Here is a 25842-nt window from a genome sequence, read left to right on the forward strand (position 1 = left end):
TCGGTATCGTTTTATTTTTTTTATTTTATTTTTTTTTAAATCAACATAAAAAGATACACTGACAATTACTACACTAAGCCAAAAAACCTCCCTCCCCCATTTACACTCATTCACACAAATGGGTTGTTTCTTTCTGTTATTAATATTCTGGTTCCTACATTATATATCAATAAATATCAATACAGTCTGCAAGGGATACAGTCCGTAAGCACACATGATTGTATTTCTTTTTGACAAAAAAAAAATCTAAAAATCTAAAATAAATAAATAATACCATACACCCCCCCACCCGGTCCGTGGGACAAATTTTCAAGCGTTGACCGGTCCGCAGCAAAAAAAAAGGTTGGGGACCATTGCTGTATAAGACAAGAACACATATGTTCTTTTTTTATGCATTCTAAATAGAGATGTCCGATAATCTCGGCCTGCCGATATTATCGGACGATAAATGCTTTAAAAAATGTAATATTGGAAAATATCGGTATGGTTTTTTTTATTATCGGTATCGTTTTTTTTTGTTTTTTTTTTATTAAATCAACATAAAAAGATACACCTACAATTACTACACTAAGCCAAAAAACCTCCCTCCCCCATTTACACTCATTCACACAAAAGGGTTGTTTCTTTCTGTTATTAATAATCTGGTTCCTACATTATATATCAATATATATCAATACAGTCTGCAAGGGATACAGTCCGTAAGCACACATGATTGTTATTTCTTTTTGACAAAAAAAAAAGTTAAAAATCTAAAATAAATAAATAATACCATACCCCCCCCCCCCCCCACCCGGTCCGTGAGACAAATTTTCAAGCGTTGACCGGTCCGCAGCAAAAAAAAAGGTTGGGGACCATTGCTGTATAAGACAAGAACACATATGTTGTTCTTTTTTTATGCATCAGGCCGATATTATCGGACGATAAATGCTTTAAAAAATGTAATATTGGAAAATATCGGTATGGCTTTTTTATTATCGGTATCGTTTTTTTATTTTTATTTTATTTTTTTATTAAATCAACATAAAAAGATACACTTACAATTACTCATTCACACAAAAGGGTTGTTTCTTTCTGTTATTAATATTCTGGTTCCTACATTATATATCAATGTATATCAATACAGTCTGCAAGGGATACAGTCCGTAAGCACACATGATTGTGCGTGCTGCTGGTCCACTAATAGTACTAACCTTTAACAGTTAATTTTACTCATTTTCATTAATTACTAGTTTCTATGTAACTGTTTTTATATTGTTTTACTTTCTTTTGTATTCAAGAATTGTTTTTTTAATTTATTTATCTTATTTTATTTTTTTATTTTTTTTAAAAGGACCTTATCTTCACCATACCTGGTTGTCCAAATTAGGCATAATAATGTGTTGATTCCACGACTGTATATATTAGTATCGGTTGATATCGGTATCAGTAATTAAAGAGTTGGACAATATCGGATATCGGCAAAAAGCCATTATCGAACATCCCTATTCACAATCCCTGTATAAGACAACAACACATATGTTGTTCTTTTTTATGCATTCTAAATTGTAAATAAACATTAGCAAAAGTCGGCTAACAACGGAAGTAGTGGGAGTCGCTCTATTCTGCCTACAAAGTAGTCTAATAACATCCATCAAGGTTTTATACACACGGCGTATGTATATATTTAATGTAGAAACATTCATAATAACATGAACTATTTACGTATTTTAAGCATTTTTCCTTCGAAAACAACTAAATGTGTGGATGTTGGATCGGTTCAAATCGGGTGAGTTTTGTATGTTACCCGTTCATGGGGAGTTTTGTATTTTACCCGTTCATTTTCAATGAGGAGAAATTCCTGGTAATCCCGAGTAATTAGGGAATTTTCGGAACCAAGAAACATGCTGGCTTGAATATCCAGGGTGAGTGGAGTGTGTAGATGGTGAAACGGTTCAAATCGGGTTAGAGAAATGTGGGATATGCAGTAGATTAATAATGCCTATTCATTGTTAATTGGGAGAAAATTCCGGGAAAGTCAGGGAAAACCGGGAATTTGGGGAAAGGGAAAACATGCGTTGCGTTTGATATATCGCACGAGTAGTGTGGGTGGACGGTTGAATGGTCGGAATCGGGTTTGAAAATGGCGCATAATTTTAAGGCACTGTCGACCTATGAATAGGTCAATTTATTTGAAAGTGAAATTTCCTGGAAATTTAGGAATTTCGGGAGAACTGGAATTTTTGGAAATATTGATCCTAGCACAATTGTCGTAGATGGTATGAATGAGTTGGTGTTAGAATTTTTGGGACTGGTTGAAATAGGTTGACGTCGTAACAGTTTGAATTTAGAACGGGTATTTTGGAATTCCTGTAATTTCGAGAAAAATGGGAATTTGTACGGGGGGACAAAGGATCATTTGTTGTCCCAACTAACAGAAATGTTTTGAAGGGGGAATTGTCAAAAACGGTTGAAAAATGTGGACTGTGAAAACTTTCCAGGAAGTGGTGAAAATAGTGTTTTGGAAAACCAGGAATTCTGGAAATCCCTGGAATTTTTTTGAATTTGGTAGTGTGATAGTCCAAGATGAGTGGAGTATGTGGATGGGAATTCTGGGTAGTCCCGATATTTAAAAACATTTTATTTAGGGAGCTCATGATTGCCGGTTAAGCTAAACGTTTTGATACTTCAGCGGTTCTGATCGGATGATAAATGTGGGATACGTAATAGATTTATAATGCCTATTCATTGTCAATTAGGAGAAAATTCCGGTAAAACCGGGAATTTTGGGAAAGGGAATACATGTGTTGCGTTTGATACATCGCACAAGTAGTGTGGGTGGATGTTTGAAAGGTCGGAATCGGGTTTGAAAATGGCGCAACATTTTTAGAATTTAAGGCATTGTGGTCCCATGAATAGGTCCATTCATTTGAATGTGAAATTTCCTGGAAATTTAGGAATTTGGGGAAAAACGGGAAATTTTGAATATATTGATCTAGCACAATTGTCGTAGATGGTATGGATGAGTTGGTGTTAGAATTTTTGGGACTGGTTGAAATAGGTTGACGTCGTAACAGTTTGAATTGAGAACGGGTATTTTGGAATTCCTGGAATTTCGAGAAAAATGGGAATTTGTACGGGGGGAAAAAGGATAATTTGTTGTCCCAACTAACATAAATGTTTTGACGGGGGAATTGTCAAAAACGGTTGAAAAATGTGGACTGTGAAAACTTTCCAGGAAGAGGTGAAAATAGTGTTTTGGAAAACCAGGAATTCTGGAAATCCCTGGAATTTTTTTGAATTTGGTAGTGTGATAGTCCAATATGAGTGGAGTATGTGGATGGGAATTCTGGGTAGTCCAGGATATTTAAAAACATATATTTAGGGAGCTCATGATTGCCGGTTAAGCTAAACGTTTTGATACTTCAACGGCTCTGATCGGATGATAAATGTGGGATACGTAGTAGATTTATAATGCCTATTCATTGTCAATTAGGAGAAAATTCTGGTAAAACCGGGAATTTGGGGAAAGGGAATACATGTGTTGCGTTTGATACATCGCACAAGTAGTGTGGGTGGATGTTTGAAAGGTCGGAATCGGGTTTGAAAATGGCGCAACATTTTGAGAATTTAGGGCATTGTGGACCTATGAATAGGTCCATTCATTTGAACGTGAAATTTCCTGGAAATTTAGGAATTTGTGGAAAAACAGGAATTTTTTAATATATTGATCCTAGCACAATTGTCGTAGATGATATGAATGAGTTGGTGTTGGAATTTTTGGGAATGGTTGAAATATGTTGACGTAGTAACAGTTTGAATTGAGAACGGGTATTTCGGAAATCCTGGAATTTCGATAAAATGGGAATTTGTACGAAAAAAAGGGCGTTTGTTGTCCCAACTAACATAAATGTTTTGAAGGGGGAATGAACAAAAATGGTTGGAAAATGTGGACTGTGAAAACTTTCCGGGAAGAGGTGAAAATAGGGCTTTGGAAAACCAAGAATCCTGGAAATTCCTGGAATTATTTTCCATTTTGTAGTGTGATAGTCCAAGATGAGTGGTGTATGTGAATGATAGATAGGCTCGAATCGGGTCAGAAATGTTGGATTTTTGAAAGTTCGAAAAATGGACCATTCATTTTCAATGGGAAAAATGTCCCGGAAAACCGGGAATTCTGGGTAATCCCGGAATCGGGTTTTTAAAATGGCGCAAAATTAGAGCATTGTTGAGCTATGAATACGTCCATTCATTTGAATGTGAAATTTCCTGGAAATTTAGGAATTTGTGGAAAAACAGGAATTTTTTAATATATTGATCCTAGCACAATTGTCGTAGATGATATGAATGAGTTGGTGTTGGAATTTTTGGGAATGGTTGAAATATGTTGACGTAGTAACAGTTTGAATTGAGAACGGGTATTTCGGAATTCCTGGAACTTCGATAAAAATGGGAATTTGTACGAAAAAAAGGGCGTTTGTTGTCCCAACTAACATAAATGTTTTGAAGGGGGAATGAACAAAAATGGTTGGAAAATGTGGACTGTGAAAACTTTCCAGGAAGAGGTGAAAATAGGGCTTTGGAAAACCAGGAATCCTGGAAATTCCTGGAATTATTTTCCATTTTGTAGTGTGATAGTCCAAGATGAGTGGTGTATGTGAATGATAGATAGGCTCGAATCGGGTCAGAAATGTTGTATTTTTGAAAGTTCGAAAAATGGACCATTCATTTTCAATGGGAAAAATGTCCCGGAAAACCGGGAATTCTGGGTAATCCCGGAATCAGGTTTTTAAAATGGTGCAAAATTAGAGCATTGTCGAGCTATGAATACGTCCATTCATTTGAATGTGAAATTTCCTGGAAATTTAGGAATTTGTGGAAAAACAGGAATTTTTTTAATATATTGATCCTAGCACAATTGTCGTAGATGATATGAATGAGTTGGTGTTGGAATTTTTGGGAATGGTTGAAATATGTTGACGTAGTAACAGTTTGAATTGAGAACGGGTATTTTGGAATTCCTGGAATTTCGATAAAAATGGGAATTTGTACGAAAAAAAGGGCGTTTGTTGTCCCAACTAACATAAATGCTTTGAAGGGGGAATGAACAAAAATGGTTGTAAAATGTGGACTGTGAAAACTTTCCAGGAAGAGGTGAAAATAGGGCTTTGGAAAACCAGGAATCCTGGAAATTCCTGGAATTATTTTCCATTTTGTAGTGTGATAGTCCAAGATGAGTGGTGTATGTGAATGATAGATAGGCTCGAATCGGGTCAGAAATGTTGGATTTTTGAAAGTTCGAAAAATGGACCATTCATTTTCAATGGGAAAAATGTCCCGGAAAACCGGGAATTCTGGGTTATCCCGGAATCGGGTTTTTAAAATGGCGCAAAATTAGAGCATTGTCGAGCTATGAATACGTCCATTCATTTGAATGTGAAATTTCCTGGAAATTTAGGAATTTGTGGAAAAACAGGAATTTTTTAATATATTGATCCTAGCACAATTGTCGTAGATGATATGAATGAGTTGGTGTTGGAATTTTTGGGAATGGTTGAAATATGTTGACGTAGTAACAGTTTGAATTGAGAACGGGTATTTCGGAATTCCTGGAATTTCGATAAAAATGGGAATTTGTACAAAAAAAAGGGCGTTTGTTGTCCCAACTAACATACATGTTTTGAAGGGGGAATGAACAAAAATGGTTGGAAAATGTGGACTGTGAAAACTTTCCAGGAAGAGGTGAAAATAGGGCTTTGGAAAACCAGGAATCCTGGAAATTCCTGGAATTATTTTCCATTTTGCAGTGTGATAGTCCAAGATGAGTGGTGTATGTGAATGATAGATAGGCTCGAATCGGGTCAGAAATGTTGGATTTTTGAAAGTTCGAAAAATGGACCATTCATTTTCAATGGGAAAAATATCCCGGAAAACCGGGAATTCTGGGTAATCCTGGAATCGGGTTTCGAAATGGCGCAAAATTAGAGCATTGTCGAGCTATGAATACGTCCATTCATTTGAATGTGAAATGTCCTGGAAATTTAGGAATTTGTGGAAAAACCTGGAATTTTTTAATATATTGATCCTAGCACAATTGTCGTAGATGATATGAATGAGTTGGTGTTGGAATTTTTGGGAATGGTTGAAATATGTTGACGTAGTAACAGTTTGAATTGAGAACGGGTATTTCGGAATTCCTGGAACTTCGATAAAAATGGGAATTTGTACGAAAAAAAGGGCGTTTGTTGTCCCAACTAACATAAATGTTTTGAAGGGGGAATGAACAAAAATGGTTGGAAAATGTGGACTGTGAATACTTTCCAGGAAGAGGTGAAAATAGGGCTTTGGAAAACCAGGAATCCTGGAAATTCCTGGAATTATTTTCCATTTTGTAGTGTGATAGTCCAAGATGAGTGGAGTATGTGAATGACAGATAGGCTCGAATCGGGTCAGAAATGTTGGATTTTTGAAAGTTCGAAAAATGAACCATTCATTTTCAATGGGAAAAATGTCCCGGAAAACCGGGAATTCTGGGTAATCCCGGAATCGGGTTTCGAAATGGCGCAAAATTAGAGCATTGTCGAGCTATGAATACGTCCATTCATTTGAATGTGAAATTTCCTGGAAATTTAGGAATTTGTGGAAAAACCTGGAATTGTTTAATATATTGATCCTAGCACAATTGTCGTAGATGATATGAATGAGTTGGTGTTGGAATTTTTGGGAATGGTTGAAATATGTTGACGTAGTAACAGTTTGAATTGAGAACGGGTATTTCGGAATTCCTGGAACTTCGATAAAAATGGGAATTTGTACGAAAAAAAGGGCGTTTGTTGTCCCAACTAACATAAATGTTTTGAAGGGGGAATGAACAAAAATGGTTGTAAAATGTGGACTGTGAAAACTTTCCAGGAAGAGGTGAAAATAGGGCTTTGGAGAGCAAGGAATCCTGGAAATTCCTGGAATTATTTTCCATTTTGTAGTGTGATAGTCCAAGATGAGTGGAGTATGTGAATGACAGATAGGCTCGAATCGGGTCAGAAATGTTGGATTTTTGAAAGTTCGAAAAATGGACCATTCATTTTCAATGGGAAAAATGTCCCAGAAAAACGGGAATTCTGGGTAATCCCGGAATCGGGTTTCAAAATGGCGCAAAATTAGAGCATTGTCAAGCTATGAATACGTCCATTCATTTGAATGTGAAATTTCCTGAAAATTTGGGAATTTCTGAAAAAAAATTGAATTTTTGAAAATATTGATCCGAGCACAGTTTTCGTAGATGATATGAATGGGTTGGTGTTGCCATTTTTGGGAACGGTGGAAACATGTCGACGTGGTAACAGTTTGAATTGAGAACGGGTATTTCGGAATTCCTGGAATTTCGATAAAAATGGGAATTTGTACAAAAAAAAGGGTGTTTGTTGTCCCAACTAACATAAATGTTTTGAAGGGGGAATGAACAAAAATGGTTGGAAAATGTGGACTGTGAAAACTTTCCAGGAAGAGGTGAAAATAGGGCTTTGGAAAACCAGGAATCCTGGAAATTCCTGGAATTATTTTCCATTTTGTAGTATGATAGTCCAAGATGAGTGGAGTATGTGAATGATAGATAGGCTCGAATCGGGTCAGAAATGTTGGATTTTTGAAAGTTCAAAAAATGGACCATTCATTTTCAATGGGAAAAATGTCCCGGAAAACCGGGAATTCTGGGTAATCCCGGAATCGGGTTTCAAAATGGCGCAAAATTAGAGCATTGTCGAACTATGAATACGTCCATTCATTTGAATGTGAAATTTCCTGGAAATTTAGGAATTTGTGGAAAAACAGGAATTTTTTAATGTATTGATCCTAGCACAATTGTCGTAGATGATATGAATGAGTTGGTGTTGGAATTTTTGGGAATGGTTGAAATATGTTGACGTAGTAACAGTTTGAATTGAGAACGGGTATTTCGGAATTCCTGGAACTTCGATAAAAATGGGAATTTGTACGAAAAAAAGGGCGTTTGTTGTCCCAACTAACATAAATGTTTTGAAGGGGGAATGAACAAAAATGGTTGGAAAATGTGGACTGTGAAAACTTTCCAGGAAGAGGTGAAAATAGGGCTTTGGAAAACCAGGAATCCTGGAAATTCCTGGAATTATTTTCCATTTTGTAGTGTGATAGTCCAAGATGAGTGGTGTATGTGAATGATAGATAGGCTCGAATCGGGTCAGAAATGTTGTATTTTTGAAAGTTCGAAAAATGGACCATTCATTTTCAATGGGAAAAATGTCCCGGAAAACCGGGAATTCTGGGTAATCCCGGAATCAGGTTTTTAAAATGGTGCAAAATTAGAGCATTGTCGAGCTATGAATACGTCCATTCATTTGAATGTGAAATTTCCTGGAAATTTAGGAATTTGTGGAAAAACAGGAATTTTTTTAATATATTGATCCTAGCACAATTGTCGTAGATGATATGAATGAGTTGGTGTTGGAATTTTTGGGAATGGTTGAAATATGTTGACGTAGTAACAGTTTGAATTGAGAACGGGTATTTTGGAATTCCTGGAATTTCGATAAAAATGGGAATTTGTACGAAAAAAAGGGCGTTTGTTGTCCCAACTAACATAAATGCTTTGAAGGGGGAATGAACAAAAATGGTTGTAAAATGTGGACTGTGAAAACTTTCCAGGAAGAGGTGAAAATAGGGCTTTGGAAAACCAGGAATCCTGGAAATTCCTGGAATTATTTTCCATTTTGTAGTGTGATAGTCCAAGATGAGTGGTGTATGTGAATGATAGATAGGCTCGAATCGGGTCAGAAATGTTGGATTTTTGAAAGTTCGAAAAATGGACCATTCATTTTCAATGGGAAAAATGTCCCGGAAAACCGGGAATTCTGGGTTATCCCGGAATCGGGTTTTTAAAATGGCGCAAAATTAGAGCATTGTCGAGCTATGAATACGTCCATTCATTTGAATGTGAAATTTCCTGGAAATTTAGGAATTTGTGGAAAAACAGGAATTTTTTAATATATTGATCCTAGCACAATTGTCGTAGATGATATGAATGAGTTGGTGTTGGAATTTTTGGGAATGGTTGAAATATGTTGACGTAGTAACAGTTTGAATTGAGAACGGGTATTTCGGAATTCCTGGAATTTCGATAAAAATGGGAATTTGTACAAAAAAAAGGGCGTTTGTTGTCCCAACTAACATACATGTTTTGAAGGGGGAATGAACAAAAATGGTTGGAAAATGTGGACTGTGAAAACTTTCCAGGAAGAGGTGAAAATAGGGCTTTGGAAAACCAGGAATCCTGGAAATTCCTGGAATTATTTTCCATTTTGCAGTGTGATAGTCCAAGATGAGTGGTGTATGTGAATGATAGATAGGCTCGAATCGGGTCAGAAATGTTGGATTTTTGAAAGTTCGAAAAATGGACCATTCATTTTCAATGGGAAAAATATCCCGGAAAACCGGGAATTCTGGGTAATCCTGGAATCGGGTTTCGAAATGGCGCAAAATTAGAGCATTGTCGAGCTATGAATACGTCCATTCATTTGAATGTGAAATGTCCTGGAAATTTAGGAATTTGTGGAAAAACCTGGAATTTTTTAATATATTGATCCTAGCACAATTGTCGTAGATGATATGAATGAGTTGGTGTTGGAATTTTTGGGAATGGTTGAAATATGTTGACGTAGTAACAGTTTGAATTGAGAACGGGTATTTCGGAATTCCTGGAACTTCGATAAAAATGGGAATTTGTACGAAAAAAAGGGCGTTTGTTGTCCCAACTAACATAAATGTTTTGAAGGGGGAATGAACAAAAATGGTTGGAAAATGTGGACTGTGAATACTTTCCAGGAAGAGGTGAAAATAGGGCTTTGGAAAACCAGGAATCCTGGAAATTCCTGGAATTATTTTCCATTTTGTAGTGTGATAGTCCAAGATGAGTGGAGTATGTGAATGACAGATAGGCTCGAATCGGGTCAGAAATGTTGGATTTTTGAAAGTTCGAAAAATGAACCATTCATTTTCAATGGGAAAAATGTCCCGGAAAACCGGGAATTCTGGGTAATCCCGGAATCGGGTTTCGAAATGGCGCAAAATTAGAGCATTGTCGAGCTATGAATACGTCCATTCATTTGAATGTGAAATTTCCTGGAAATTTAGGAATTTGTGGAAAAACCTGGAATTGTTTAATATATTGATCCTAGCACAATTGTCGTAGATGATATGAATGAGTTGGTGTTGGAATTTTTGGGAATGGTTGAAATATGTTGACGTAGTAACAGTTTGAATTGAGAACGGGTATTTCGGAAATCCTGGAATTTCGATAAAATGGGAATTTGTACTAAAAAAAGGGCGTTTGTTGTCCCAACTAACATAAATGTTTTGAAGGGGGAATGAACAAAAATGGTTGGAAAATGTGGACTGTGAAAACTTTCCGGGAAGAGGTGAAAATAGGGCTTTGGAAAACCAGGAATCCTGGAAATTCCTGGAATTATTTTCCATTTTGTAGTGTGACAGTCCAAAATGAGTGGAGTATGTGAATGACAGATAGTCTCGAATCGGGTCAGAAATGTTGGAGTTTTGAAAGTTCGAAAAATGGACCATTCATTTTCAATGGGCAAAATGTTCCGGAAAACCGGGAATTCTGGGTAATCCCGGAATCGGGTTTTTAAAATGGCGCAAAATTAGAGCATTGTCGAGCTATGAATACGTCCATTCATTTGAATGTGAAATTTCCTGAAAATTTGGGAATTTCTGAAAAAAACGGGAATTTTTGAAAATATTGATCCGAGCACAGTTTTCGTAGATGATATGAATGGGTTGGTGTTGCCATTTTTGGGAACGGTGGAAAAATGTCGACGTGGTAACGGTTTGAATTGAGAACGGGTATTTCGGAATTCCTGGAATTTCGATAAAAATGGGAATTCGTACGAAAAAAAGGGCGTTTGTTGTCCCAACTAACCTAAATGTTTTGAAGGGGGAATGAACAACAATGGTTGGAAAATGTGGACTGTGAAAACTTTCCGGGAAGAGGTGAAAATAGGGCTTTGGAAAACCAGGAATCCTGGAAATTCCTGGAATTATTTTCCATTTTGTAGTGTGATAGTCCAAGATGAGTGGTGTATGTGAATGATAGATAGGCTCGAATCGGGTCAGAAATGTTGGATTTTTGAAAGTTCGAAAAATGGACCATTCATTTTCAATGGGAAAAATGTCCCGGAAAACCGGGAATTCTGGGTAATCCCGGAATCGGGTTTTTAAAATGGCGCAAAATTAGAGCATTGTCGAGCTATGAATACGTCCATTCATTTGAATGTGAAATTTCCTGAAAATTTGGGAATTTCTGAAAAAAACGGGAATTTTTGAAAATATTGATCCGAGCACAGTTTTCGTAGATGATATGAATGGGTTGGTGTTGCCATTTTTGGGAACGGTGGAAAAATGTCGACGTGGTAACAGCTTGAATTGAGAACGGGTATTTCGGAATTCCTGGAATTTTGAGAAAATGGGAATTTGTACGGGGGAGAAAAAGGAGCGTTTGTAACAGAAATGTTTTGAAGGGGGAATGGTGAAAAACGGTTGGAAAATGCTTGTGTCGTCTTCTTTGCCACACCTAATAACAGCGGTGCGGTCTTAATTTTTAAAACCCGGGATAAGTTTATTAATGGTCGATGATACCATGGAGCTCTGTGCGCGTGTTCACGAGGCTTCAAGGCGAGCCACTGTTGCCTTCCTGCCGCCACGGGCTGTGAAAGTCCTTGTTTTGATATGCCGCAGAACCTTCTTTTTTTAATAATTTTCATGCCAGATAAAATCATGATTACAATTCGACTAATTGTGCAGTCCTGTTGTCTATCATGCCAAACTTTTCATGGCTGAGACAGTAATTTACCAGAGACCTTACACGTCTCAGCAGGCTTATTTGCATTCTCTGTGTCAGTCTGCCATTCCCACAATATATTCAAATGCCATACGCATCGCATATGCATAAATGATGCTCTGGAAGCAACTGCCGGGAAGAAAGGTACTACGGGGGGGGGACAAAGCAGGCGGGTTTAAAAACATATATGGAAGCAACTCACGTGGAAATATTTGCATTCTCCCAAGGCATTGTGTTGTCTAATTAACCCGTCAGCATGGCATTAATTGGTGTCGAACATGCATGCAACATCACAAATGTTACAGTTTTTCATCACGGCATGTCTGAAGAGAAGTAGGAAGAAGCAGAGCTTATTTATTCCTACCCCTTTTACATTTCATAGCAATTACTCACATATGTGCTTGTTCACTTACTGTGCTCAATTTGTAACACAAATGTATAAATACACTACCGTTCAAAAGTTTGGGGTCACCCAAACAATTTTGTGGAATATCCTTCATTTCTAAGAACAAGAATAGACTGTCGCGTTTCAGATGAAAGTTCTCTTTTTCTGGACATTTTGAGCGTTTAATTGACCCCACAAATGCGATGCTCCAGAAACTCAATCTGCTCAAAGGAAGGTCAGTTTTGTAGCTTCTGTAACGAGCTAAACTGTTTTCAGATGTGTGAACATGATTGCACAAGGGTTTTCTAATCATCAATTAGCCTGCTGAGCCAATGAGCAAACACATTGTACCATTAGAACACTGGAGTGATAGTTGCTGGAAATGGGCCTCTATACACCTATGTAGATATTGCACCAAAAACCAGACATTTGCAGCTAGAATAGACATTTACCACATTAGCAATGTATAGAGTGTATGTCTTTAAAGTTAAGACTAGTTTAAAGTTATCTTCATTGAAAAATAAGGACATTTTAATGTGACCCCAAACTTTTGAACGGTAGTGTACATAATCAACAAAGGTCTCAGGACAAAATGTGTGAAATAAGATGCGATTCCCATAATGAGATACATTTTCCAGACTAGAGAGTGCATCGGGATATCCGCCGCACCGACTAATTCTAGAGATGAAAATAGTTTTCCAAATATTAGCCACACCCGACGATAAGCCGCAGATATATACGTTGTGAAATTAGCTATTTACACTGAAAATGTTTATAGTAGCAACTAGTGTTACTAATATTTTGGTACCGGTACCGGTACCAAAATGTATTCCGGTACATTTCTGTACTTTTCTAAATAAAGAGGACCACAAAAAATGTCATTATTGACTTTATTTTAACAAACAATCTTAGGGTACATTAAACATATGTTTTTTATCGCAAGTTTATCCTTGAATAAAATAGTGAACATCAATGTTCCCTCTAAGGTGCGCGCCTGTGCAATTGCGCACTGCTCAAGCGTCCTCTGCGCACGGCAAATCTATGCCACGCACAAAATCAAATAAAAAAATAAGCGCATAACAATTTTCGACACACGGACACAACAGAGAAAACAGTTTTCGTCATCATGACAACTAGTAGTAAGTAAACAAACAAAGGCTCCTAATTTAGTCTGCTGACATATGCGGTAACATATTGTGTCATTTATCCACCTATTATTTTGTCAACATTATTAAGGACAAGAGGTAGAAAAGGAATTATTAATATGTTGTTCATTTACTTTTAATATCTGCTTATTTTCTGTTTCAACATGTTCTGTCTGCACTTCTGTTAAAACGGCTTGCTCAACATCATTTAATGTGTGTTGAAAAAAGGAACATTTGGTCTGGTACTTTCAAAGTTATTATGCTAAGTGTTAGCTTGTTAGCATGTCAAATCGCTAGCATGCTAATAGTTAGCATGCTAATAGTTAGCCCGCTAGCATGTTAGCAGGCCGATATGGTGCAGTGTTTCCCATAAACTGCCAAGATACCTGTGGTGGTGGGGGCGTGGCTATGGGCGGGGTCACCATGACATCATCGAGTAATTTGCATAATTTACTACAATGATATGATTTTCTCTAAAAAGGCTCAAAAAATGTATACTTACTAATTAATAATAACAGTTTTGTTTTAAACGTCCATCCATCCATCCATTTTACAATATAATTACAACACTTTATGTACATATTTATATACAGATTTGAACAATAAGTTATTCACTGAAATATATTTATTAATTGTGGTTCTTACAAAAAATATATCTTATAAAATATAAAAGCTAAAATGTCTCTTAAAGCTCTGCCTTTTTAATTAGTGCATACTAAATAATTTAACTTTAGCCTACTACTGCAACCATATTATTTACCAGCAACATAAAGTGAAACAGAGGCAGAGGTGTCCTGCCACAGTCAGTAACAAATAAACAGAAAACAGTAGTGGTGGTAGATAGACACAGAGCTTCATCAAACATCTGATCCACTGAACAAAGAGCTCCAAAAATCTTGAACTTTAGACTGCCATCAGTTTTACTCCCTACACTTAACCATGTGTTTCCTACTGCCTGCAGACTTTGCACCATGTTGTGTTTCTAATATAAATACATTTAATAAAGTCAAATACAAATAAGGCAACAAGAGAAGTATCCTACACTTCTCTTTTGTAAAGTAAATCTGAACAGCCGATATGGGCATCTACATCTACTCTAGGATTTGCCTGAGAAGCTGGAGAGAACAAAAAAAAAAAAAAAAGTATTTTTAATTTTTTAATTTTTTTAATTTTTTAATTTTTTATTTTTATTTGTGGCGGACGTAATTCTTTCGTGGCGGGCCGCCACAAATAAATGAATGTGTGGGAAACCCTGCATTTGGTCTGGTACTTTCGAAGTTATTATGCTAAGCGTTAGCTTGTAAGCATACTAATCGCTAGCATGCTAATAGTTAGCATGCCAATAGTTAGCCCGTTAGCATGTTAGCAGGCCGATATGGCAGAAATGTGTGTATGCTGTACGACATTTGGTTAAGTTGAAAGTTATTGGAGTAGTAAATACATGTTTTTTGTTAAGAGACAAGCGGTAGAAAATGGATGGATGGATGTTTTGTGTTGTACTGTATTCAAATAATTTATTTTGTACAGTTCTCACGGCTTGCTCTATATAATTTAATGTCTGTTGAAAAAAGGAACATTTGGTCTGGTACTTTCAAAGTTATTATTCTAAGCGTTGGCTTGTTAGCATGCTAATCGTTAGCATGCTAATCGTTAGCATGCTAGTCGTTAGCATGCTAATAGTTAGCCCGCTAGCATTTTAGCAGGCCAATATGGCCGATATGTGTGTGTGCTGTACGACATTATTTGGTTAAGTTGAAAGTTATTTGGAGTAGTAAATACATGTTTTATGTTATGTTTTGTGTTGTACTGTTTTCTAATAATTTATTTTGTACAGTTCTCGCAGCTTGCTCTATATCATTTAATGTCTGTTGAAAAAAGGAACATTTGGTCTGGTACTTTCGAAGTTATTATGCTAAGCGTTAGCTCGTTAGCATGCTAATTGATAGCATGCTAATAGTTAGCATGCTAATAGTTAGCCCGCTAGCATTTTAGCAGGCCGATATGGCCGATATGTGTGTGTGTGCTGTCTGACATTATTTGGTTAAGTTGAAAGTTATTGGAGTAGTAAATACATGTTTTTTGTTAAGAGACAAGCGGTAGAAAATGGATGGATGGATGTTTTGTGTTGTACTGTATTCAAATAATTTATTTTGTACAGTTCTCGCAGCTTGCTCTATATCATTTAATGTCTGTTGAAAAAAGGAACATTTGGTCTGGTACTTTCGAAGTTATTATGCTAAGCGTTAGCTCATTAGCATGCTAATTGATAGCATGCTAAAAGTTAGCATGCTAATAGTTAGCCCGCTAGCATTTTAGCAGGCCGATATGGCCGATATGTGTGTGTGTGCTGTCTGACATTATTTGGTTAAGTTGAAAGTTATTGGAGTAGTAAATACATGTTTTTTGTTAAGAGACAAGCGGTAGAAAATGGATGGATGGATGTTTTGTGTTGTACTGTATTCAAATAATTTATTTTGTACAGTTCTCACGGCTTGCTCTATATAATTTAATGTCTGTTGAAAAAAGGAACATTTGGTCTGGTACTTTCGAAGTTATTATTCTAAGCGTTGGCTTGTCAGCATGCTAATCGCTAGCATGCTAATCGTTAGCATGCTAGTCGTTAGCATGCTAATAGTTAGCCCGCTAGCATTTTAGCAGGCCAATATGGCCGATATGTGTGTGTGCTGTACGACATTATTTGGTTAAGTTGAAAGTTATTTGGAGTAGTAAATACATGTTTTATGTTATGTTTTGTGTTGTACTGTTTTCTAATAATTTATTTTGTATAGTTCTCACGGCTTGCTCTATATCATTTAATGTCTGTTGAAAAAAGGAACATTTGGTCTGGTACTTTAGAAGTTATTATTCTAAGCGTTGGCTTGTTAGCATGCTAATCGCTAGCATGCTAATTGTTAGCATGCTAGTCGTTAGCATGCTAATAGTTAGCCCGCTAGCATTTTAGCAGGCCAATATGGCCGATATGTGTGTGTGCTGTACGACATTATTTGGTTAAGTTGAAAGTTATTTGGAGTAGTAAATACATGTTTTATGTTATGTTTTGTGTTGTACTGTTTTCTAATAATTTATTTTGTATAGTTCTCACGGCTTGCTCTATATCATTTAATGTCTGTTGAAAAAAGGAACATTTGGTCTGGTACTTTAGAAGTTATTATTCTAAGCGTTGGCTTGTTAGCATGCTAATCGCTAGCATGCTAATCGTTAGCATGCTAGTCGTTAGCATGCTAATAGTTAGCCCGCTAGCATTTTAGCAGGCCAATATGGCCGATATGTGTGTGTGCTGTACGACATTATTTGGTTAAGTTGAAAGTTATTTGGAGTAGTAAATACATGTTTTATGTTATGTTTTGTATTGTACTGTTTTCTAATAATTTATTTTGTACAGTTCTCGCAGCTTGCTCTATATCATTTAATGTCTGTTGAAAAAAGGAACATTTGGTCTGGTACTTTCGAAGTTATTATGCTAATCGTTAGCTCGTTAGCATGCTAATTGATAGCATGCTAATAGTTAGCATGCTAATAGTTAGCCCGGTAGCATTTTAGCAGGCCGATATGGCCGATATGTGTGTGTGTGCTGTCTGACATTATTTGGTTAAGTTGAAAGTTATTGGAGTAGTAAATACATGTTTTATGTTGTGTTTTGTGTTGTACTATATTCTAATAATTTATTTTGTTCAGTTCCCGCAGCTTGCTCTATATCATTTAATGTCTGTTGAAAAAAGGAACATTTGGTCTGGTACTTTCGAAGTTATTATGCTAAGTGTTAGCTCTTTAGCATGCTAATTGATAGCATGCTAATAGTTAGCATGCTAATAGTTAGCCCGCTAGCATTTTAGCAGGCCGATATGGCCGATATGTGTGTGTGTGCTGTCTGACATTATTTGGTTAAGTTGAAAGTTATTGGAGTAGTAAATACATGTTTTTTGTTAAGAGACAAGCGGTAGAAAATGGATGGATGGATGTTTTGTGTTGTACTGTATTCAAATAATTTATTTTGTACAGTTCTCACGGCTTGCTCTATATAATTTAATGTCTGTTGAAAAAAGGAACATTTGGTCTGGTACTTTCGAAGTTATTATTCTAAGCGTTGGCTTGTTAGCATGCTAATCGCTAGCATGCTAATCGTTAGCATGCTAGTCGTTAGCATGCTAATAGTTAGCCCGCTAGCATTTTAGCAGGCCAATATGGCCGATATGTGTGTGTGCTGTACGACATTATTTGGTTAAGTTGAAAGTTATTTGGAGTAGTAAATACATGTTTTATGTTATGTTTTGTGCTGTACTGTTTTCTAATCATTTATTTTGTACAGTTCTCGCAGCTTGCTCTATATCATTTGTCTGTTGAAAAAAGGAACATTTGGTCTGGTACTTTCGAAGTTATTATGCTAAGCGTTAGCTCGTTAGCATGCTAATTGATAGCATGCTAATAGTTAGCATGCTAATAGTTAGCCCGCTAGCATTTTAGCAGGCCGATATGGCCGATATGTGTGTGTGTGCTGTCTGACATTATTTGGTTAAGTTGAAAGTTATTGGAGTAGTAAATACATGTTTTTTGTTAAGAGACAAGCGGTAGAAAATGGATGGATGGATGTTTTGTGTTGTACTGTATTCAAATAATTTATTTTGTACAGTTCTCGCAGCTTGCTCTATATCATTTAATGTCTGTTGAAAAAAGGAACATTTGGTCTGGTACTTTCGAAGTTATTATGCTAAGCGTTAGCTCGTTAGCATGCTAATTGATAGCATGCTAAAAGTTAGCATGCTAATAGTTAGCCCGGTAGCATTTTAGCAGGCCGATATGGCCGATATGTGTGTGTGTGCTGTCTGACATTATTTGGTTAAGTTGAAAGTTATTGGAGTAGTAAATACATGTTTTTTGTTAAGAGACTAGCGGCAGAAAATGGATGGATGGATGTTTTGTGTTGTACTGTATTCAAATAATTTATTTTGTACAGTTCTCGCAGCTTGCTCTATATCATTTAATGTCTGTTGAAAAAAGGAACATTTGGTCTGGTACTTTAGAAGTTATTATTCTAAGCGTTGGCTTGTTAGCATGCTAATCGCTAGCATGCTAATAGTTAGCCCGCTAGCATTTTAGCAGGCCAATATGGCCGATATGTGTGTGTGCTGTACGACATTATTTGGTTAAGTTGAAAGTTATTTGGAGTAGTAAATACATGTTTTATGTTATGTTTTGTGTTGTACTGTTTTCTAATAATTTATTTTGTACAGTTCTCACGGCTTGCTCTATATCATTTAATGTCTGTTGAAAAAAGGAACATTTGGTCTGGTACTTTAGAAGTTATTATTCTAAGCGTTGGCTTGTTAGCATGCTAATCGCTAGCATGCTAATCGTTAGCATGCTAGTCGTTAGCATGCTAATAGTTAGCCCGCTAGCATTTTAGCAGGCCAATATGGCCGATATGTGTGTGTGCTGTACGACATTATTTGGTTAAGTTGAAAGTTATTTGGAGTAGTAAATACATGTTTTATGTTATGTTTTGTGTTGTACTGTTTTCTAATAATTTATTTTGTACAGTTCTCGCAGCTTGCTCTATATCATTTAATGTCTGTTGAAAAAAGGAACATTTGGTCTGGTACTTTCGAAGTTATTATGCTAATCGTTAGCTCGTTAGCATGCTAATTGATAGCATGCTAATAGTTAACATGCTAATAGTTAGCCCGGTAGCATTTTAGCAGGCCGATATGGCCGATATGTGTGTGTGTGCTGTCTGACATTATTTGGTTAAGTTGAAAGTTATTGGAGTAGTAAATACATGTTTTATGTTGTGTTTTGTGTTGTACTATATTCTAATAATTTATTTTGTTCAGTTCCCGCAGCTTGCTCTATATCATTTAATGTCTGTTGAAAAAAGGAACATTTGGTCTGGTACTTTCGAAGTTATTATGCTAAGCGTTAGCTCTTTAGCATGCTAATTGATAGCATGCTAATAGTTAGCATGCTAATAGTTAGCCCGCTAGCATTTTAGCAGGCCGATATGGCCGATATGTGTGTGTGTGCTGTCTGACATTATTTGGTTAAGTTGAAAGTTATTGGAGTAGTAAATACATGTTTTTTGTTAAGAGACAAGCGGTAGAAAATGGATGGATGGATGTTTTGTGTTGTACTGTATTCAAATAATTTATTTTGTACAGTTCTCACGGCTTGCTCTATATAATTTAATGTCTGTTGAAAAAAGGAACATTTGGTCTGGTACTTTCGAAGTTATTATTCTAAGCGTTGGCTTGTTAGCATGCTAATCGCTAGCATGCTAATCGTTAGCATGCTAGTCGTTAGCATGCTAATAGTTAGCCCGCTAGCATTTTAGCAGGCCAATATGGCCGATATGTGTGTGTGCTGTACGACATTATTTGGTTAAGTTGAAAGTTATTTGGAGTAGTAAATACATGTTTTATGTTATGTTTTGTGCTGTACTGTTTTCTAATAATTTATTTTGTACAGTTCTCGCAGCTTGCTCTATATCATTTGTCTGTTGAAAAAAGGAACATTTGGTCTGGTACTTTCGAAGTTATTATGCTAAGCGTTAGCTCGTTAGCATGCTAATTGATAGCATGCTAATAGTTAGCATGCTAATAGTTAGCCCGCTAGCATTTTAGCAGGCCGATATGGCCGATATGTGTGTGTGTGCTGTCTGACATTATTTGGTTAAGTTGAAAGTTATTGGAGTAGTAAATACATGTTTTTTGTTAAGAGACAAGCGGTAGAAAATGGATGGATGGATGTTTTGTGTTGTACTGTATTCAAATAATTTATTTTGTACAGTTCTCGCAGCTTGCTCTATATCATTTAATGTCTGTTGAAAAAAGGAACATTTGGTCTGGTACTTTCGAAGTTATTATGCTAAGCGTTAGCTCGTTAGCATGCTAATTGATAGCATGCTAAAAGTTAGCATGCTAATAGTTAGCCCGGTAGCATTTTAGCAGGCCGATATGGCCGATATGTGTGTGTGTGCTGTCTGACATTATTTGGTTAAGTTGAAAGTTATTGGAGTAGTAAATACATGTTTTTTGTTAAGAGACAAGCGGTAGGAAATGGATGGATGGATGTTTTGTGTTGTACTGTATTCAAATAATTTATTTTGTACAGTTCTCACGGCTTGCTCTATATAATTTAATGTCTGTTGAAAAAAGGAACATTTGGTCTGGTACTTTCGAAGTTATTATTCTAAGCGTTGGCTTGTTAGCATGCTAATCGCTAGCATGCTAATCGTTAGCATGCTAGTCGTTAGCATGCTAATAGTTAGCCCGCTAGCATTTTAGCAGGCCAATATGGCCGATATGTGTGTGTGCTGTACGACATTATTTGGTTAAGTTGAAAGTTATTTGGAGTAGTAAATACATGTTTTATGTTATGTTTTGTGTTGTACTGTATTCTAATAATTTATTTTGTTCAGTTCCCGCAGCTTGCTCTATATCATTTAATGTCTGTTGAAAAAAGGAACATTTGGTTTGGTACTTTCGAAGTTATTATGCTAAGCGTTAGCTCGTTAGCATGCTAATAGTTAGCATGCTAATAGTTAGCCCGCTAGCATTTCAGCAGGCCGATATGGCCGATATGTGTGTGTGTGCTGTCTGACATTATTTGGTTAAGTTGAAAGTTATTGGAGTAGTAAATACATGTTTTTTGTTAAGAGACAAGCAGTAGAAAATGGATGGATGGATGTTTTGTGTTGTACTGTATTCAAATAATTTATTTTGTACAGTTCTCACGGCTTGCTCTATATAATTTAATGTCTGTTGAAAAAAGGAACATTTGGTCTGGTACTTTAGAAGTTATTATTCTAAGCGTTGGCTTGTTAGCATGCTAATCGCTAGCATGCTAATCGTTAGCATGCTAATAGTTAGCCCGCTAGCATTTTAGCAGGCCAATATGGCCGATATGTGTGTGTGCTGTACGACATTATTTGGTTAAGTTGAAAGTTATTTGGAGTAGTAAATACATGTTTTATGTTATGTTTTGTGTTGTACTGTATTCTAATAATTTATTTTGTACAGTTCTCGCAGCTTGCTCTATATCATTTAATGTCTGTTGAAAAAAGGAACATTTGGTCTGGTACTTTAGAAGTTATTATTCTAAGCGTTGGCTTGTTAGCATGCTAATCGTTAGCATGCTAGTCGTTAGCATGCTAATAGTTAGCCCGCTAGCATTTTAGCAGGCCAATATGGCCGATATGTGTGTGTGCTGTACGACATTATTTGGTTAAGTTGAAAGTTATTTGGAGTAGTAAATACATGTTTTATGTTATGTTTTGTGCTGTACTGTTTTCTAATAATTTATTTTGTACAGTTCTCGCAGCTTGCGCTATATCATTTAATGTCTGTTGAAAAAAGGAACATTTGGTCTGGTACTTTCGAAGTTATTATGCTAAGCGTTAGCTTGTTAGCATGCTAATTGATAGCATGCTAATAGTTAGCATGCTAATAGTTAGCCCGCTAGCATTTTAGCAGGCCGATATGGCCGATATGTGTGTGTGTGCTGTCTGACATTATTTGGTTAAGTTGAAAGTTATTGGAGTAGTAAATACATGTTTTTTGTTAAGAGACAAGCGGTAGGAAATGGATGGATGGATGTTTTGTGTTGTACTGTATTCAAATAATTTATTTTGTACAGTTCTCACGGCTTGCTCTATATAATTTAATGTCTGTTGAAAAAAGGAACATTTGGTCTGGTACTTTCGAAGTTATTATGCTAAGCGTTAGCTCGTTAGCATGCTAATTGTTAGCATGCTAATAGTTAGCCCGCTAGCATTTTAGCAGGCCGATATGGCCGATATGTGTGTGTGTGCTGTCTGACATTATTTGGTTAAGTTGAAAGTTATTTGGAGTAGTAAATACATGTTTTATGTTATGTTTTGTGTTGTACTGTTTTCTAATAATTTATTTTGTACAGTTCTCGCAGCTTGCGCTATATCATTTAATGTCTGTTGAAAAAAGGAACATTTGGTCTGGTACTTTCGAAGTTATTATGCTAATCGCCAGCATGCTAATAGTTAGCATGCTAATAGTTAGCTCGCTAGCATGTTAGCAGGCCAATATGGTACTGTACGACATTATTTGGTTAAGTTGAAAGTTATTGGATTAGTAAATACATGTTTTATGTTATGTTTTGTGTTGTACTGTATTCTAATAATATCTTTTGTATTCCGTACAGTTCTCACGGCTTGCGCAAGATTATTTATTGTCTGTTGGAAAAAAAGGAACATTCGGTGTGGTACTTTGGACTGGAGGGAGTAACAGCCACCCTGACATGAGCTCCAGAACTGGTGTGGTGCCATCACGTCACAGGCATGGACAATGAAGAGTTTTACCTCGGAGTGGTGGTGGTTGTCAGGCGGTCATCCACTTTGACAAGACTCTACCCTCCCGAAGCCACCCAGGGAGGGTTAGCCGACCTGAGAAGCATCAGCGTCTCGGAGTTCATCACAACGCCGGCCCAGCTCTATCTCGGCCATTTGTTCCTGCCACTCCGGCACAGACAGAAGTGCTCTTAATCTCTGGGAGGGAGGCAGACCTTCTTGGCATTCTTGCAGCCCATCCATCACCAGTCCACTCCCCACTGCAAGGAGATCCGCCACGGCTACTCCCCGCCAGCGTGACCGACTGTCTGCCGTATGTCACGTATGGATGCTGTATCCTTTTTAACTCGCTGCAATCATCCGACATATGTTTTTTTGTCCTTGGTGTGCTACTAAAGTAATCGAGTGTGATGCACGTTAACTCATCGCATGCCATTAATCACACATACCAGAATCAACTCCACTGGCCAAGTATGTTTTGCACACGAGGAATTTGACTTTTTAGACTTTGCTCTCTTTATTCCATGCAAACAGTAAAAAATAAAGATTACCTAACAATATAAACCAGTACTAAAATGTGCAAGGCTAATGATACAATATAATAGGTTAGGTTATAAACTCTACTGAGTGTTCTGCACTGCATATACCAGGGGTGTCCAAAGTGTGGCCCGGGGGCCATTTGCGGCCCGCAGCTAATTGTTTACCGGCCCTCCACACATTCTGCAAAAATTTCAAAATTGATAATATTACAAACATTTAAAAAAAGTGGAATGAGGTGAAAATCTAACAAGAAAAAGTTGACACAAAGCTGCCATGCAAGGCTATTCTTTTGTCTTTGTTTATTGTCCTTTTTTTTGTCATTTCTAAAAAAAAAAAAAAAAGACTAAAAATCTATGTTATAATGAATTATTAGTTAAAAAAATATAACTTTAAAATGTTTTATGTGGAAAAAATATTGCATATATTGTGTGGTTGCCATATAAAAACATCAAAGTTTTATTCGACAAAAAGAGCATAAAGCAAACAAAATAATAGTTCAAACGTAAAATAGACAGATGTATCTGAAGTTGATCTCGTAATTTAAGTGTTAAAAGTAAAAAAAACAACTAATAAAAATGTATCACTTTATGAGTGGGGGAACTTTTGGATCCCAAATATATTTAGTAGGATTTTATTTAATGATATAATATAATAGGTTAGGTTATAAACTCTACTGAGTGTTCTGCACTGCATATACCAGGGGTGTCCAAAGTGTGGCCCGGGGGCCATTTGCGGCCCGCAGCTAATTGTTTACCGGTCCGCCACACATTCTGCAAAAATTGCAAAATTGATAATATTACAAAATTTAAAAAAAAAGTGGAATGAGGTGAAATCTAACAAGAAAAAGTTGCAATGTTGACACAAAGCTGCCATGCAGGCTGTTTTTTTTCTTGTTTTTTTTTTTGTTTATTCATCTTTTTTTTGCCATTGCTAAAAAAAAGACTAAAAATCTGTTATAATGAATTATTAGTTAAAAAATATCACTTTAAAATGTTTTATGTGGAAAAAATATTGCATATATTGTGTGGTTGCCATATAAAAACATCAAAGTTTTATTCGACAAAAAGAGCATAAAGCAAACAAAATAATAGTTCAAACGTAAAATAGACAGATGTATCTGAAGTTGATCTCGTAATTTAAGTGTTAAAAGTAAAAAAAACAACTAATAAAAATGTATCACTTTATGAGTGGGGGACCTTTTGGATTCCACATATATTTAGTAGGATTTTATTTAATGATATAATATAATAGGTTAGGTTATAAACTCTACTGAGTGTTCTGCACTGCATATACCAGGGGTGTCCAAAGTGCGGCCCGGGGGCCATTTGCGGCCCGCAGCTAATTGTTTACCGGCCCTCCACACATTCTGCAAAAATTGCAAAATTGATAATATTACAAACATTTTAAAAAAAGTGGAATGAGGTGAAAATCTAACAAGAAAAAGTTGACACAAAGCTGCCATGCAGGCTGTTTTTTTTCTTTTGTCTTTGTTTATTGTCCTTTTTTTTGCCATTGCTAAAAAAAAAAAAAAAAGACTAAAAATCTATGTTAGAATGAATTATTAGTTAAAAAAATATCACTTTAAAATGTTTTATGTGGAAAAAATATTGCATATATTGTGTGGTTGCCATATAAAAACATCAAAGTTTTATTCGACAAAAAGAGCATAAAGCAAACAAAATAATAGTTCAAACGTAAAATCGACAGATGTATCTGAAGTTGATCTCGTAATTTAAGTGTTAAAAGTAAAAAAAAAAAACTAATAAAAATGTATCACTTTATGAGTGGGGGACCTTTTGGATCCCAAATATATTTAGTAGGATTTTATTTAATGATATAATATAATAGGTTAGGTTATAAACTCTACTGAGTGTTCTGCACTGCATATACCAGGGGTGTCCAAAGTGTGGCCCGGGGGCCATTTGCGGCCCGCAGCTAATTGTTTACCGGCCCTCCACACATTCTGCAAAAATTGCAAAATTGATAATATTACAAAAATTTAAAAAAAGTGGAATGAGGTGAAAATCTAACAAGAACAAGTTGACACAAAGCTGCCATGCAAGGCTGTTTTTTTTTCTTTTGTCTTTGTTTATTGTCCTTTTTTTTGCCATTGCTAAAAAAAAATACAAAAAAAGACTAAAAATCTATGTTATAATGAATTATTAGTTAAAAAAATATCACTTTAAAATGTTTTATGTGGGAAAAATATTGCATATATTGTGTGGTTGCCATATAAAAACATCAAAGTTTTATTCGACAAAAAGGGCATAAAACAAACAAAATAATAGTTCAAACGTAAAATAGACAGATATATCTGAAGTTGATCTCGTAATTTAAGTGTTAAAAGTAAAAAAAAAACTAATAAAAATGTATCACTTTATGAGTGGGGGACCTTTTGGATCCCAAATATATTTAGTAGGATTTTATTTAATGATATAATATAATAGGTTAGGTTATAAACTCTACTGAGTGTTCTGCACTGCATATACCAGGGGTGTCCAAAGTGTGGCCCGGGGGCCATTTGCGGCCCGCAGCTAATTGTTTACCGGCCCTCCACACATTCTGCAAAAATTGCAAAATT

At 36.1% G+C, this 25842-nt stretch overlaps 1 long non-coding RNA gene across 3 annotated transcripts in view; it reads left to right on the forward strand.

Annotated features, from left to right (window-relative positions):
- Positions 1-25842, forward strand: part of LOC133640473 (uncharacterized) — a 117903-nt gene that overhangs the window by 60771 nt on the left and 31290 nt on the right. For 2 of the 3 annotated variants that reach the window (XR_009824165.1, XR_009824162.1), the window contains exon 3: positions 22577-23491. This is a non-coding gene — a long non-coding RNA (uncharacterized LOC133640473). Of the gene's footprint in view, positions 1-22576; positions 23492-25842 lie in introns of those variants that run through there. The other variant, XR_009824164.1, reaches the window with a different exon arrangement.

This window comes from Entelurus aequoreus, linkage group LG23 (assembly GCF_033978785.1).
Source record: "Entelurus aequoreus isolate RoL-2023_Sb linkage group LG23, RoL_Eaeq_v1.1, whole genome shotgun sequence".
NCBI lineage: Eukaryota > Metazoa > Chordata > Actinopteri > Syngnathiformes > Syngnathidae > Entelurus > Entelurus aequoreus.